This window comes from Falco naumanni, chromosome 3 (assembly GCF_017639655.2).
Source record: "Falco naumanni isolate bFalNau1 chromosome 3, bFalNau1.pat, whole genome shotgun sequence".
Classification (NCBI taxonomy): Eukaryota; Metazoa; Chordata; class Aves; order Falconiformes; family Falconidae; genus Falco; species Falco naumanni.
In genome coordinates this window covers 99,422,115-99,435,814 of record NC_054056.1, presented here as the reverse complement: position 1 = coordinate 99,435,814, position 13,700 = coordinate 99,422,115, and the positions used below count along the sequence as shown (strand labels likewise).

The window sequence follows — 13,700 nt, the reverse complement described above, 5'->3', positions numbered from 1 at the left end:
CATCTCCTGCAGTACTGAAAAGGTAGTGGTAGCAGCAAAGTTAGTGAGGTTTCTCTGCATGCATTAGGTGATTTGGACTATTATCTACCATTAAATCACTAATCAGATGAAAAATAATTTGTTGTCTGCATATACATTGTGTGCTCCTTTTCATCCAAAAGAAGATTTTGAGTGTAACAATAAATTCGTCTGGTAGTAGGATGAGGTATGAGTGGCAGAGGCATTTGGGTACAGGAAGGAGATATATTCGATTTCTACTTGAAAAACTTCTTTGTACATCCCTCAAGCAGAACACTGAAACTCTTATTTCTAAATGATTCTGTGGTGTAAAAATCTTTTCCTTCAAATTCTCATTTTAGTTTTCCAAATTTGAACATGTCTGTGAACTTTTCAAATGCAAGCAGACTTAATGTAAGTTTGATAAATTTTGGCAAACAAGGTAACAGAGCTGCCAAAGCAGTCGTCATAAATTGGCTGAGAAAATGTCTTCAGAAGAGGTTAAGTCCTGTTTTTCTCTTCTGGCAAAGCAGTAGTCACAGATCACATTCAGAAGTGCTGAATTTTAACGTCTCTGCATAATTAAGCAACTACAAAAATCTTGACTCTGAAATCTTGAAAACATTTTGTCATCCTTAGGCATTTTGTGCTAGGATAAAAGGCAGATTCTTTTAGATATGTAATGTTACAGGAGTAAAGAGATCACAAATGTGCCACACAAATTGTGTTTCCTGTTTGCACAGTGCTTGGTAAGAGTATGCTTTGTTTTTTAGCTGTTTTATAAACCTGAGCATATGGAATTGTAAATTTTAGAAATATATTTTGATGAACATTTGCATTTTTTCTTCAGTTATAAAAGCAAATTATTTTAAGCTTCATGCTCCTTGTAATCCAGTTGCCATGAGGTCAGAAGGTTCAAAGGGCTAGACAATGGAAATTATGACAGACTTTTATCCCACTAAGGTCCTATACCAAATGTAATGTAGAAAATTAGTAATAGTTGTTTGCATGGTGGTTTAAGTAAAAAATGTTCAAGTGGTCTCATTCCACAGTTCTTACAGCAAAGATAAAAATGATTGAAGATGTATGCACTGCAATCCTTTCTGCATTAGATGGTATGAAACTTCAAGTCACTTGCTCTGAGGAAAAAAATACAGTTTTAAATATGAGGCCAAGACAGCTGGAAATAAAACAAATGGAAGTATTGATTTTTGTTCTCTAATCTTGTTCTAGATATTCTACTAGAATATGGGCAGGCAAGTTTAAAAAATAGTATATCACTTCAGAGAATACAAGCTCCTCTTCTTGTTTTTTTTTCAATCTGTTTGGTCACTGTTGTTCTTTCCTATCTCTAAGCTATCATAGAAATAAGAGAACTTATTTTAGGACACAAAGAGGTTATCAAATCCAACATACCTTTCAAATCTGACTTTAAAAGCAGATATATTTGCTTAGGGTCTTGTTCATCACTTTTGAAAATCTCCAGGAATGGAAATTCTGCAACCTCTCCAGGTAAATTGGTATCACAATCATCCTCTCAAATAGCTATTTTTTTTTTAATTATTCTTGATGTCTAAATTGAATAGCCTAATTTACAATTTGTGACCATTGCCTCTTGCCTTTTTGCTGTGCGCCCTAGAACAATGTTTGACTCCCAAATTTTCCATAGCCTCCTTTTAGGTAGTCAAAGATTGGATGTTCTACCCAAACATGTAAAAATTATTGAAATCTTTTAAACCATATTTTCTTTACTGTACATTTAAGCATATTTTTCTTTCTGAATCTGCTTCCCAAATACTGTAACTCTTACTAATGAGATTTAAAATAAAGAAGTTTTTGGTGCAAGTATAAGAAACATCCTTTATAGCAGTATCTCATAAACACTTCTTTGAAGACACATTTTTACACTTGGAATTATGAAAAGGAAGCATACCTTGCATATAACTTATACCACAAATTTATTGCTAGTATAATGTAAATGTTAGAGTTTAATCATGATTAGTCTGGATCTATATGTTTCAGAAAAGAGAAGAATAATAATGAACTTAGAATTGTTGTACAATGGCCTGAATATGTCAGTGCCCACAATGAAATAACCCTGCAAACAAACCTTACAACTCAGAAATTTCAGTGTCACTGAGTCAGCTAAGGATTTGGTCCCACCTTATAGCTTTAGTTGCAGATTAGATAAAGAAATCATACAGTACCTATTGTTCAGGTCTTGACACATCCAATTTTGTCCCATAACAGTGTTGAAACAGACACATTTTATTGTCCGTTCAGAGTTTTAGACTCTTCACCAAGACGTACATAGATATGAATGGGGCTGACTAAGGTAGGAGTACAGCTGTTGTAGGTTTCCTTTACAGGTCACTACAGAAAAGAAGACACTTCCAGCGGATAACCCTCATATAGAATGTAGTGAGACATTTCAGATTTTGTTCTTATCTCTAAATCCAAAGGAAGTATGAAGTGATTGTTCATAGCTTAAGTGTCTGTGTTAGGTAGAGGCATGATTTGGACCTAAGAGAGTAAGGTTTTATGAAGACATGTACCTTTCTGTGGCTAAAGCTGGTTTGTTTGTTGGAGGTTTGGTGGGTTTTTTTTGTTCGTTTGTTGCTTTTGCATATCTCGGTGGTGTAAGCAGTTCATGCTTTAAGATGTTTTAATGCTTTTTTTTTTTTGAGGTAAGTCACATAAAAACAACTCATAAGATTTAAGAGCTGTCAGGCAACAACTCTTAAGATTAAAATGTATCCATCACACAGTGTTGTCATATATTTCTGTCTATTATATATTCAGGGATTTTTGAGAAATGATAAATTTTCTAACAGGAACATCTCAACTGAACTGTAATTGATTTTTCCAACCAAACTATAAATTCTGCAAAATTCTATTCAGGTATTATTAATAAATGAATTTTAAACTGGAAAATTAGTAACATGATGTACCTCATAATGAAATAGACATTAGTAATTTTTATGATACAAATCAAGAGACATTTAAAAGTCTATTGTTTTATTGAAATTTCAATTTTGAGTTCATGTTACTATTTTATTAAAACACTAATAAAAATACCTATGCTTTGTTGGGTCTGATCAAAAAAGTCTGATTTTCCCCCCTAATCTAGCTAAATTGGTAATATTTGTCAAAATGGAATTCAGAAATTGAAATATTTAAATATTTATTTAAATATATGGGTTTTTTTCAGAAGCATAGCTTTTGAGGTGGCAAGGAGGAACTTCAACTGGGGATGAAGCACTAACAGATTTTGAAGCAGTCTTTAAAAGCAGAAGTGATCTGTACTAAAGAAGTTCAAAGAGGGAGTTTGAGCCGCATTCAAATCTCTGAAATTGTGTTTAAAGACCTCTCTGGGCCATCTGTTCCACTTCTTGACACTCTTTATCGTGAAAATGTTTCTCCTTATATGCACTGTGAGCATCCTGTCAGATCCATTGCCTCTTGTTCTTCATGCACCACTGCAAATAACTTGCCTCTGTCATCTCAATAGGCTCTCCACAGGCACTGTGGGTACTGTTAGGTTAGGCCTCCGTAAGCTGCCTCATCTCTGGGTTGAAGTGGCCTTGTTCCTTCAGTTTCCCCAGCACTCCAGTCCCAACAATCCTGGTGAACCTTTGTTGAATTCACTGCAGCATATCCATGTCTTGTTTGACTTTTTTTTGACTTTTTTTTTTTTTTTTTTTTTGGGGGGGGGGGGAGCACTGGGGCAGGGCAGGGAGGTGGTTGCACAAAATTGTATGCTGTATTCTAGAAGCTATCAAAACCAAACTTGTAACAGAATTTAAGAAAGCATTTGAAAACAGATCTCCCCCCATGACTCTGAAGCCCACATACTTCTCATCAGCCTGCTCCCACTTCAGAAAATGTTAGCAGTTTCTTGGACTGAAACTCTTCAGAACCCAGACAAGTTTTTATATTCCACCCTCTGCTATGTCTGTACGCTGTACATCCCTATATTATCTTCACCTGTGTGGTGGGTTGACCTTGGCTGGCTGCCAGCTGCCCACCAAGCTGCTCTCTCAGTCCCTCTCCTCAACAGGGCTGCAAGAGACTACAGATGGAAAAGCTTATGGGTCGAGATACAGGCAAGAAGACCAATTAACAATTACCATCACAGCCAGACTGGACTTGGGGAAGTTTAATTTAATTTATTGCCAATTAAAAATAGGGTATGATAGTGAGAAACAAAGACAAAATTACAACACCTTTCCCAGTAATTGAGTGTGGCTCAATTACAGGTGTTTGAATAGTTTCTTTGTGGTTCAGAGGCAAAACTGCAAAACCAGGTGTAAAAATCAGCCATTGCTAAACACATACTTTAGCATAGTTTCTTTAGTGAGAAATGGAAAGAAAAAAAAAAAAAAAAGGTGTTACATGCTGGTCTAAGACTGGAGAGAGGTTCTGCTTATATTCTCGGGAACAGAACTAAAACTCAAAAAGGAGCCAAGAGCCAAAGAACTTTATTTGCCCAACAACAGGTTTGCAAATGCAAAGGAGAGAGCGAGAGATAAAGAGAGAAAGGAAGGAAAGAATGAAAGACTTCACAGCAATTGCTACCACCCCAGAGCTGCAGCGTCCAGTCAGTCTGATCCATTTCCAAGTGTGGTGGGGGAACATTCCATCTGATGTTGGTTGGTTCCGTTGCTTTATACGATTGTCACAAGCTGTTCTGCTTAACCACACCTTCCACCCGGCAGTGGTGTGTGTGTCCAATACAGTCAGGTGGTCTTCAGAGGTCTCCAGACCCCTTGATCCTCGATTGGGTCTGGGTGCATGCGCAGGGGTTTGATGAAGTTTCTCAGGATTAGCTCCCTCTGTTGCTCTATGGTGTCAGTTGGTGGGTTTGCTGCCTTAACAATGTTGAGATAAACCTCTGCTGTGGTAGTGGTGTTGGCTTCCTGCCCTGACAATGTTGATATAAACATTTGCTGTGGTGATTGTGTTGGTTTCCTGCCATAGATAAACATTTGCTGTGGTGATGGTGTATGGTGTAAGTTTCCTGCCACAGCAATGTTAAAAAAAACATCTGCTGTGGTGATGGTGGTTCTCACCGACTCAAGTCTCTTACAGGAGGAGATCCCTAACAATTTCTAAAATCTCATATGATACGTTGTTGATCATCTCTCATGTTTGGCGTGTTTGGTTTAAAAACAATACAGATTTTAATGACAAAATTACATTTCAAAACCATAGTAAAAAAAACTTTTTCTTTGCAGTTATTTAAAATAATTAGAAAGAAAAATAATTTAGTTTCAAATTGGTTCATTTAAATATTCACTTTTAGATCTTATTTTTCTTTTCTTTGCCTAAACAACTAAAGTAATTTCTGCTTTCCTCTGTATTCTATTTCTAATGAATTTACTCTTAAGCCCTCTGCCCCTCAGCAACTCACACAGTAAACATCAGACTTGAGAACTATAAAATCCGGATTAATGTCTTAATTCAACACTGCAGAACTGCTAATCTTTATTGTTTCACAAAGCAATTGGAAATAGTTTGATCAGCAACAAAACTTTTTAATTTCTTCCCTTGTGCTCACACAAGGAAGGCTTGTCCAAATATATTCATTTAAATTACCTTGCATTGTTTGTAAGCAATCAAAGCACCAATGCCTCCCCAAGGTTCATTTTCATGTGAGAAAAGGTGTATTTCATTCTCTTGCTGGAAAACAGCAGTAAAGGAAAAGTTGGCTGATGTACGGACTGGCGGGTTATCTTATATTGTTAAACACGTTTGTGAGTTACTCCATCAAATTTCAAGTCCTACTCCAGATTTTTTTTTTTAAATGAACCAGCTATGTACATTTTTAACTAAACAACTTCTGATGTTTTCCAAATACATAGGCAAGAATTCAGCAGACCGCACAATTTTCACGTTTTGTTGTAAAACCTGCACAAACTATTGGCTTTATGTGCCAAGATTTTTCCAATGTTAAAATTCTTCCTTCTTTATAGATAAAATAATAAATGAGTTTACTGTGTGGTGTTTACTACAAAGGCACTTTTCCTAATCGGCAACCCTTCAGAAGAGCCCAACTCCTCCAACGACACTCACATCGCTTCCCTGAGGGAAAACAGCCAGCCCCGAGGATCTCGCTGGACTATGTCGCCAATTAACACAAACATTGAGTTACGGGTTCAGGATTTGCGAAACAAAAGAAGACAAAAAAAAAAAAAAAATTAAACACTTTGAGAAAAAAAAAAACTTTCCTCCCCTTTTACCCGCCTCAACTTCGCCCCAGATCCCGCCTCCCCCCCGCTCCGGTCCCCCAGCGCCCGGCCCCCTCCTGCCGCACTTCACCTCACTCGCCCCGCCAGCGACCTGCCGCGCGCAGGGGCGCGTGAGGTGGTGGCGCCAAACGGCCTCTTTTGCCCTCCTTCTAGCCCCGCTCCTGTCCTTAGTCCAGGCATGGGTTCCTCCAGGGGCCTCTCTCTCTTTACGACCTCTCTTCTATACGGCCTCCAGCGCATCCGCACGTGCACCTATAGGTTTCCTGCTGTGCTCCCCCACGTGCCTCCCGCCCCCGCCGGCGGCTTCTCGGCGGCGGCTCCTCGGTGGCGGCCGCGCGGCCCGGCGGTGGCCATGTCCCTGGCTGCCGAGCTGAGTGCGCCCAGCACGGGGCGCTTCGCGGCGTCCCCTCACACGGGTCACCCCTACGGCTCCCCTGCCGGTTTTGCCCCAGTACGGGGACTCCCGGTAGGCACAAGTTCCGTGGGTCTTGGTAGTAATTTCCTTATGGCATAGCTCGTTTTTGTGGATTTATCTCAAAAAAGGCAGGCTCGGAGACAATTTATTCCTTGTAACTTCTGCTAGAGCACCATTTTAAGCTCCCAAGCTTCCTCACATTTTTAGCCACAGATGCTATTATGTGATTTTTTTTTTTGCTGGCTGTCAAATCTGTATAAATTTTACAGCTAAACTGAGCATACAAATGAAGTATTTGAGGATGTGAATAATGTAGATTTATAATCATCCTTGGGTTTATTTGGAATTTTAAATCTGTGAGTTTTACGAATTGCAACACAAAGCCATAGAAAATAAGACTTCCATATGTCCTCTAGAAATGTTTTATGGCCCTCTCCTCAAAAGCTGGGTGAAATTTACATGTCCTTAATGTCAAATCTGTGAAGCTATCCTTAAAGATTTTCACTTTGATGGATGCTTTGCAATCATTTAATTTACATTTCTGAAAGCTGCAAGGTTAGTTTGTGCATAAATTACGAGGAAAAGCTAACATTTATTATTGCAGGTTTATAGAAAAAGCCAACATATAAATGTTTCTCAGAAATTACATATATCTTTTGTTATATTTGGACTTTTTAGAATATCTCAATATTACATGAAAATAAATGTAATATGCATTATACTACATACGCTGTTCTCTATACTTTAAAGACCCATTCATTTATTCTCTGAGCATTAGATTATTGAGACTCAGTTTAAACTAGTTGGGTAACTAATTTTTATTTAGTGGGACAAGAGCACCATTGCCAAGAAGCTTGCTAACTTAGCGAGGAGGTCTTTAACCTGGGTTTATTGGGGTTGGTGACAAAAGCTTGCAGGTTTTTGGGGAGCAGGGGATGGGGGGAAGCATGCACCAGGCAGGGCAATGAGGGATTGCACTCTTTTTTTGAGGAAGTGGGATGACCAGAGACCCATCTCAAGTGCCTGTACACAAACACATGTAGCATGGGGAACAGGAACTGTAAATTCATATGTAATTGCAAGATCAGTAACATTGTCAAAATCACAGAGTCAGAACAGCTGGCGCTGCTGGAGTCCTACAACAGACACAGAGATCCTCAAAGAAAGGTGGGTTGGAAACAGGGAAGTGTAGTTTGTGCAAAGGAGGGAGCAGAGGGAACTCTGCTAGAAAATGGCATTGCCTATGAGCTTCTTAAAGATATTTTTGTGAGTATGTAACCTATTACTGTGTTCATTTGCAAATTTCATAATCAGATTATTACACTACAGACTTTAAAACTGAGCTTAATTTTCTAAGGGGCTTTCCACTTCAGCTTATATACTTTCCTTTCTGCTGCTCGCCTGTAGCACAGTCAATGAAGAAACTTAATAAGAAACACATTCTAAGCTGGTTCTTGTGAAAGCAGTATAGGATGTGCAGGAAAGTGCAAATCTGTAGTGTATATAAGAGCATTGGATTAAGCACTGGTCAAGTGTGACATTGGAAATTTGTGGAAGTTGCTGAAGGGTGAACCAGCAAATTCAGACTTGTGGAAAATTAAATTCAAAACGTGTTATGAAGCTGCTTCTCAATGCTGTGTTCTGTAAAAACAGTCTGAGTGTATAAACATACAGACCTATAAAGGGGAAAACACTAAGCATAAAATGCTAGTAGCAATGATACTCAAGCCAAGATAATTCTGAGCTTCATAAAAAAAAATCAGAAAATAATTCCACATAATTGTTATAGACATATGTTAAAACATTCATAATGCATGCCTATTGAAAGCTTAAAAGTACCTCCCTAAGCAGTGATCACCTGCTATCTAGGTGAGATTATTTTTCATTTACTTATTTTATTTTATTTTATTTAGCCCTAACCTCTGACAAACTTTCAGAAGTAACAAAAAGAGACAAGGTTCTGGGGAAGGAAAGTACGTTCTGGTTCAGAAATGTTTGTGTAACTCAAGTTATAGTTAAGATAGTGTGTTGCCTTTTTAATTGACAATATTTTGCTTTCTTATGCCAAGTTACTGCCTGGAGATAATCTCATTTTCTTTACCCTTTACTTTGAATATGAAGTTAATTGATTAAAATTCTTATTTAGAAAACACTGGAATTTTATAAAAACTTTTTTTTTTTTTCCTGTTAGAATTGAGATTACAACTAAAGTGTTGTGGTTTTGGAAAAATATCAGAAAGTATTAGATGTGTAATTAATTTCCATTTCCATTCTACTTTCTTGCATCAAATAATCATGAGCTGTTTTGGAAGGATATAAACCAAAATACCTTTCATTGAGAAACATCTGAAAATACTTAGAGTTATGCTTCACATTCCACATAATTATTTTATGCATGTAAGTGGTCTATTTTTAATGTAAGTTAAATATGGGGTGGTAGAATACAGAATTACGTTTTTCAGGATCCCTGTTTTCTTCAGTTTTCTTCTAACTCTTAGCAGTTAGATACCATTATTTAAGGCAGCAGTTGACTCAAATAAAATTCTGTAGATGGTTAAAATTTGTGTAGACATATACCTATACCTCTGTGCATGCATTTGCTATGCAGAAACAGGTAAAGTAGTTTTTCACATCACTAGTGGAATCAGTAGTTAGTATTATGTGTTTACCTATGTTGAATACTTTTGAAGAGCACTGGAGTTTCTCAAAGAATTGATAGCTTTCTAATGTAAAAATCTGTCCTGATATTCAGCTGAAATGTAGTTATTAATATGTATATTTAAGAGCAATAATTAATATGACTGTAAAATGCTTTGAAGGGGCTGATAGAATGCGGATTCCTTTAAATTGCTCAGATAATTTGTGTGAAATAAGACTGCCTAAAATTTGAAAGAGCAGACAACCGTATGTCTGGGGTTGTACCTGAACTACACTGTGTAACTAATGATCAAGATATAGAGGAATTACTGCAGATCCTCTTAGCTTTTCTTTAAAATTAGTTCAGCTTGCTCAGAACCTTTATTGGCTATTGTAAAGATCATTGTCTAAACTTCAAAAGGTGGTATGCTTTTTTTCCTCATGTTGTTTTCAAGAACAGATAATGGATGTCTATTACTCTGTGATGAATTAAGCACTTAAGTTTAACTGTTTGTTACACTGTAAATATCTAGATAGATAAAATTACGCAATACATTGTGTGCCAGATTAAAGCTTGATCAATCATGCATTCTTATTGAATTCTCATTGCAAACCATGAATTTGCATGGCCTATAAATCACTAATAATATTGCCTGTCATTGATCATCTATCTTATTGAAAAGTACAGTTCAATATTTATGTTACTTTATTGCAAATATCATTGAAACCTACAAGAATAAGCAGAAAATCAAATTTAAATAAGCCAACTTAGAGAAACGCATTTTCAAAATTTATTATGAAAAAGGAACAGTGAACAGTAAACCAGGAAGATGGTTAGAAAATAAAATACAAAATTTAATTAAATTAATTTTCACCAGAAATCATTTAAATGTATACTCATTTCACATTATTTTTTGCATGTATTTAGCCATATTTTTTTAAAAAAAGCTGCACGTACCTATGTATATAAATAAAAACTAGTCTATGCCCACAAAAAGCAAAAAAAACCCCAAACCCTCAAAACCTTTGTACTGCCATAATTATCACTTACATCATAATATCAGTGATACTCCCTCTGCACAAAAACCCTTATGCATATTCAGATATAGATCTTAATTTGAATTCATAATACTTTGAAAAGCTTTTCTAAGCCAAGTCCCCACCTTGCATATTTCTTTGAAAAATCTTCCCCTTTCAGCATTAGGTTAAGATCAGAAAAGTATGTTTGGAAAAACGACATCATGGCAGTATGCATATATTTTGCATTTATGCCTTTGTATCATATTTGCAAGTTTGTGGATTAGGTAAATTAGGTAAAATAATTAGGTAAATACATGACAAAATAAATTAAATTTGAAAATATGGGGTAGGAATTTTAAAAGTAGATTTTTTTTTTTTTAGGTGTCATCAATGGTACCTATGTATTTGTAATTGCGTATTATCAGATTCTATCAAGTCTTAACCAAAGTATTGTCTTCTTACCATTCCTGTTAATGTTTTCCTCCATATTTGGTAATTGGAAATTAAAAGAACAGGGACAGATACACAACTCTTTCAAGCATTTAGGTGCTTAACGGCTGTTTAGGTATTACATTTTGATTGCAGGAATTGGAGTGTGAGACATGTAAGTATCTTCGAGGACTCCTCCTTCAGTGGTTTGACAGAGGCAATTCAGAAAGTTGTGGAAAGGCAGTGAGAGGGGTTCTCAGGGCTCTATACAGAAATCACTGCAAGGAATATCTTTCCTCTCTTTCTTCCTTGTTCACCTATCATTATTGGACTTGTTGCAGACTGATGAAGATGGGCTACTGTTAGTCTTCATAAATTTCTCTTACAAATAAGTTATTCTTTCGTTGTAATGTTTCATAACTGACATCTAAACAATTATGCTGCAATATGAGAGAAACACAGGTGCCAAAAGCAGATTGCATAGAAACAATTATTACATTTTCTTTTATTTGTCAGGGTTTTATGCACTATAAAGTCAGTGGTAGAACTGCGGTCAACTTCAGTGTTTGTCAATTTACTTGAAGACCAATTCTTTTTTCCAGTGGTTTCACAACTTAAGGCACCAAACATTTTCATGGGGGTTAATGTTTGGTAGCTTTCTCCTGGATGTGAGCTTTTACCTGTGAGGATCTGACTGCAAGACTGAAATAAAATAAATCACAAGCAAATGATAATGTATGCGGAGGAATATAGAAACACAGTACATTAATTCTGTTATTTATTGGGCTAATGCTTGCATTACAGAGGCTACAATGATATCTGGTGTGCTTTTGGTTATATTTACAGCACTTAAATGTAGTTAGTATTAAATTTATTTGTAGCAAATTTGCTACATTAATCAGAACAAAATAACTGATGATTTCTGTGAGCCATTTTGCTGATGGTAGCAAAACTACATTTTGGCAAAAATCTCTAAACAGATGTGGTTCAGAATAGCAGACATGCTTGTTGACACAGCTTGTGTTTTAAAACATGGTCAGTCTATTCTTTTAAGCATTGGTAGACTTTAGCAACATTTTTAGTGAACTTTTTTTTATATTGCTAGAAATTAGGATACCTTTCTCTGTAATTCCTTGGTGAAAAGAAAAAAGTTCTGTATTTTCCAAAAGCATTTCTATTTTGGGTCTGAAAAAACTAACCCAAAGTCTTCAGTCTTGCACAATACACCTAGTTTTCTGCTTTTAATTTGTTACATGAGCAGAAAAACTATGTCACATGCCACTCTGTCTTTCCAGTTTGCATAAGCTTCAGTAATTTAGCTATGGAAATTTACCTATGAGAATTTTTTTCAGATCAGTACTTGATAAAACCTATTTCAACCAATATTTAAAAATCAATATACAGATCTTTCAAAATCCTTGAACCAGTGTGTTACACATTGTTTTAATGGACATTTTACTTCTGTGAACTTACATATAAAAATTATTCTCCTGATTGTCCTCAGTGCATGAAAACAAAACTGTATTATTGCCTTTTAAAATATTTTTTTATTCCTTTCACTGTAAAGGACCTGAACCTGTGATGTGATGAGGTTCCTAAGTTTCATTGTATTTATTGGATGCTAAGTACACTGGCTAATTAGTAAGATTAAATCCGAGATGTGTTTTTACTATAATTTTTCAATGTGGTCATACAATAATTTAGCAGAAATTTTAAGAGAGAAAACCTGATATTTTAAACTCCTAAACTACTGTAATTAATTTAAAAGTGAAATGTGTGTCAGAATTCTTTAAAGCTTTTGTTCTATCGTGTTATACTCCTTAATTTATTACTATTATATTTTTTATTCTTGTTAATTTTTCAGCAATATTTACTGGGGTTTCAGTCTTTCAAAACTTTCTAGGGCAAGTTTTATTCATATAAGCACTCTAATTAAGCAGAACTAAGAATTGCTTTTCAGGGACCCTTCAGACATTTGGGAAATAAAGTGTATAAGTAATGCGATATGGTATTTCTATCTACTAACATGGTATTTTTGTGTAAGTATTTGAAAGGTATTTCCATTTCTGAAAGTAACAGCACTACATTCAAAATCAATTTTATTAGCTCACAGAAAAATTTTTGACATATCCTCAAAACAATTTTTATTAGATATATGTATTGTTAGGATAGAAGATATACAACATCAGTCACTAGAGATTTTTTTAATCTTAGAATTAGTTCTGTTGGTGTTAGAACTGATTTGGTAAATATGCAATATTTATCTAGTTTATTCGGGATCAGATTTATGTTAGAAAATAAAGCATTATTGTGTCAGATCCAAATACTGTGTGACCAGGTTATTTTAGATATGACACATGCAGAGAATGTAATGTTTGGTATCAAATGTACTTATTTCAAGATGGTTGATGTTGCACAGGATTTTTAATTTAGCATAGTGATAGAAAATATATTGCATAACATCACAAATACAGGTTACACCTAGCAAAATATATAGTTGTTGCAGTATACAGTTTTATCATAATACCAATGTGATTCCCGTTACAGGTATCTATAATATGGTCACCATCACAACACTGGGCATCCCCAATCATGGGAAAGAATACAAAGGTTGAAGCCAGCTCAAGCTGTCTTTTTGAAAGTTGTTGGTTTTTTTAATTTTTTTTTTTTTTTTTGGTGTGTGTGTGTGTGTCTAGTTTTTATACTCTGTGTTGGGCTGAGTCAAATATTCTCTCCTCCCATGCTGGTCTGGCTAGGTCAGGCAGATATTCATGCTCTAAATGTACTGAGGGAGAAATACTTGCACTAGCAGTTAAGTCAACTGTTGATAGCTGTTTACCTAAAACAAAGGGCATCCTCTGGTCCTCTTTGTATTGAGATAGAAGTCAATCTTTGCAATATCTGTGCTCAGTCATGCCCTGCATTATTCCCTAAACTTTATGGTCACATCA

General features: G+C 35.8%; 1 protein-coding gene and 1 long non-coding RNA gene across 3 annotated transcripts in view; one reads left to right on the top strand and one right to left on the bottom strand.

The window, feature by feature from the left end:
* The window catches only part of CSMD3 (CUB and Sushi multiple domains 3), a 726,030-nt gene that overhangs the window by 189,068 nt on the left and 523,262 nt on the right, over positions 1–13,700 (top strand). The window lies entirely within an intron of this gene.
* LOC121085594 lies at positions 4,356–6,410 on the bottom strand. The gene is made up of 3 exons (XR_005827114.1): positions 6,319–6,410; positions 5,596–5,679; positions 4,356–4,921 (listed from the first exon to the last, which is right to left on the bottom strand). It is a non-coding gene; the product is annotated as an uncharacterized LOC121085594 (long non-coding RNA).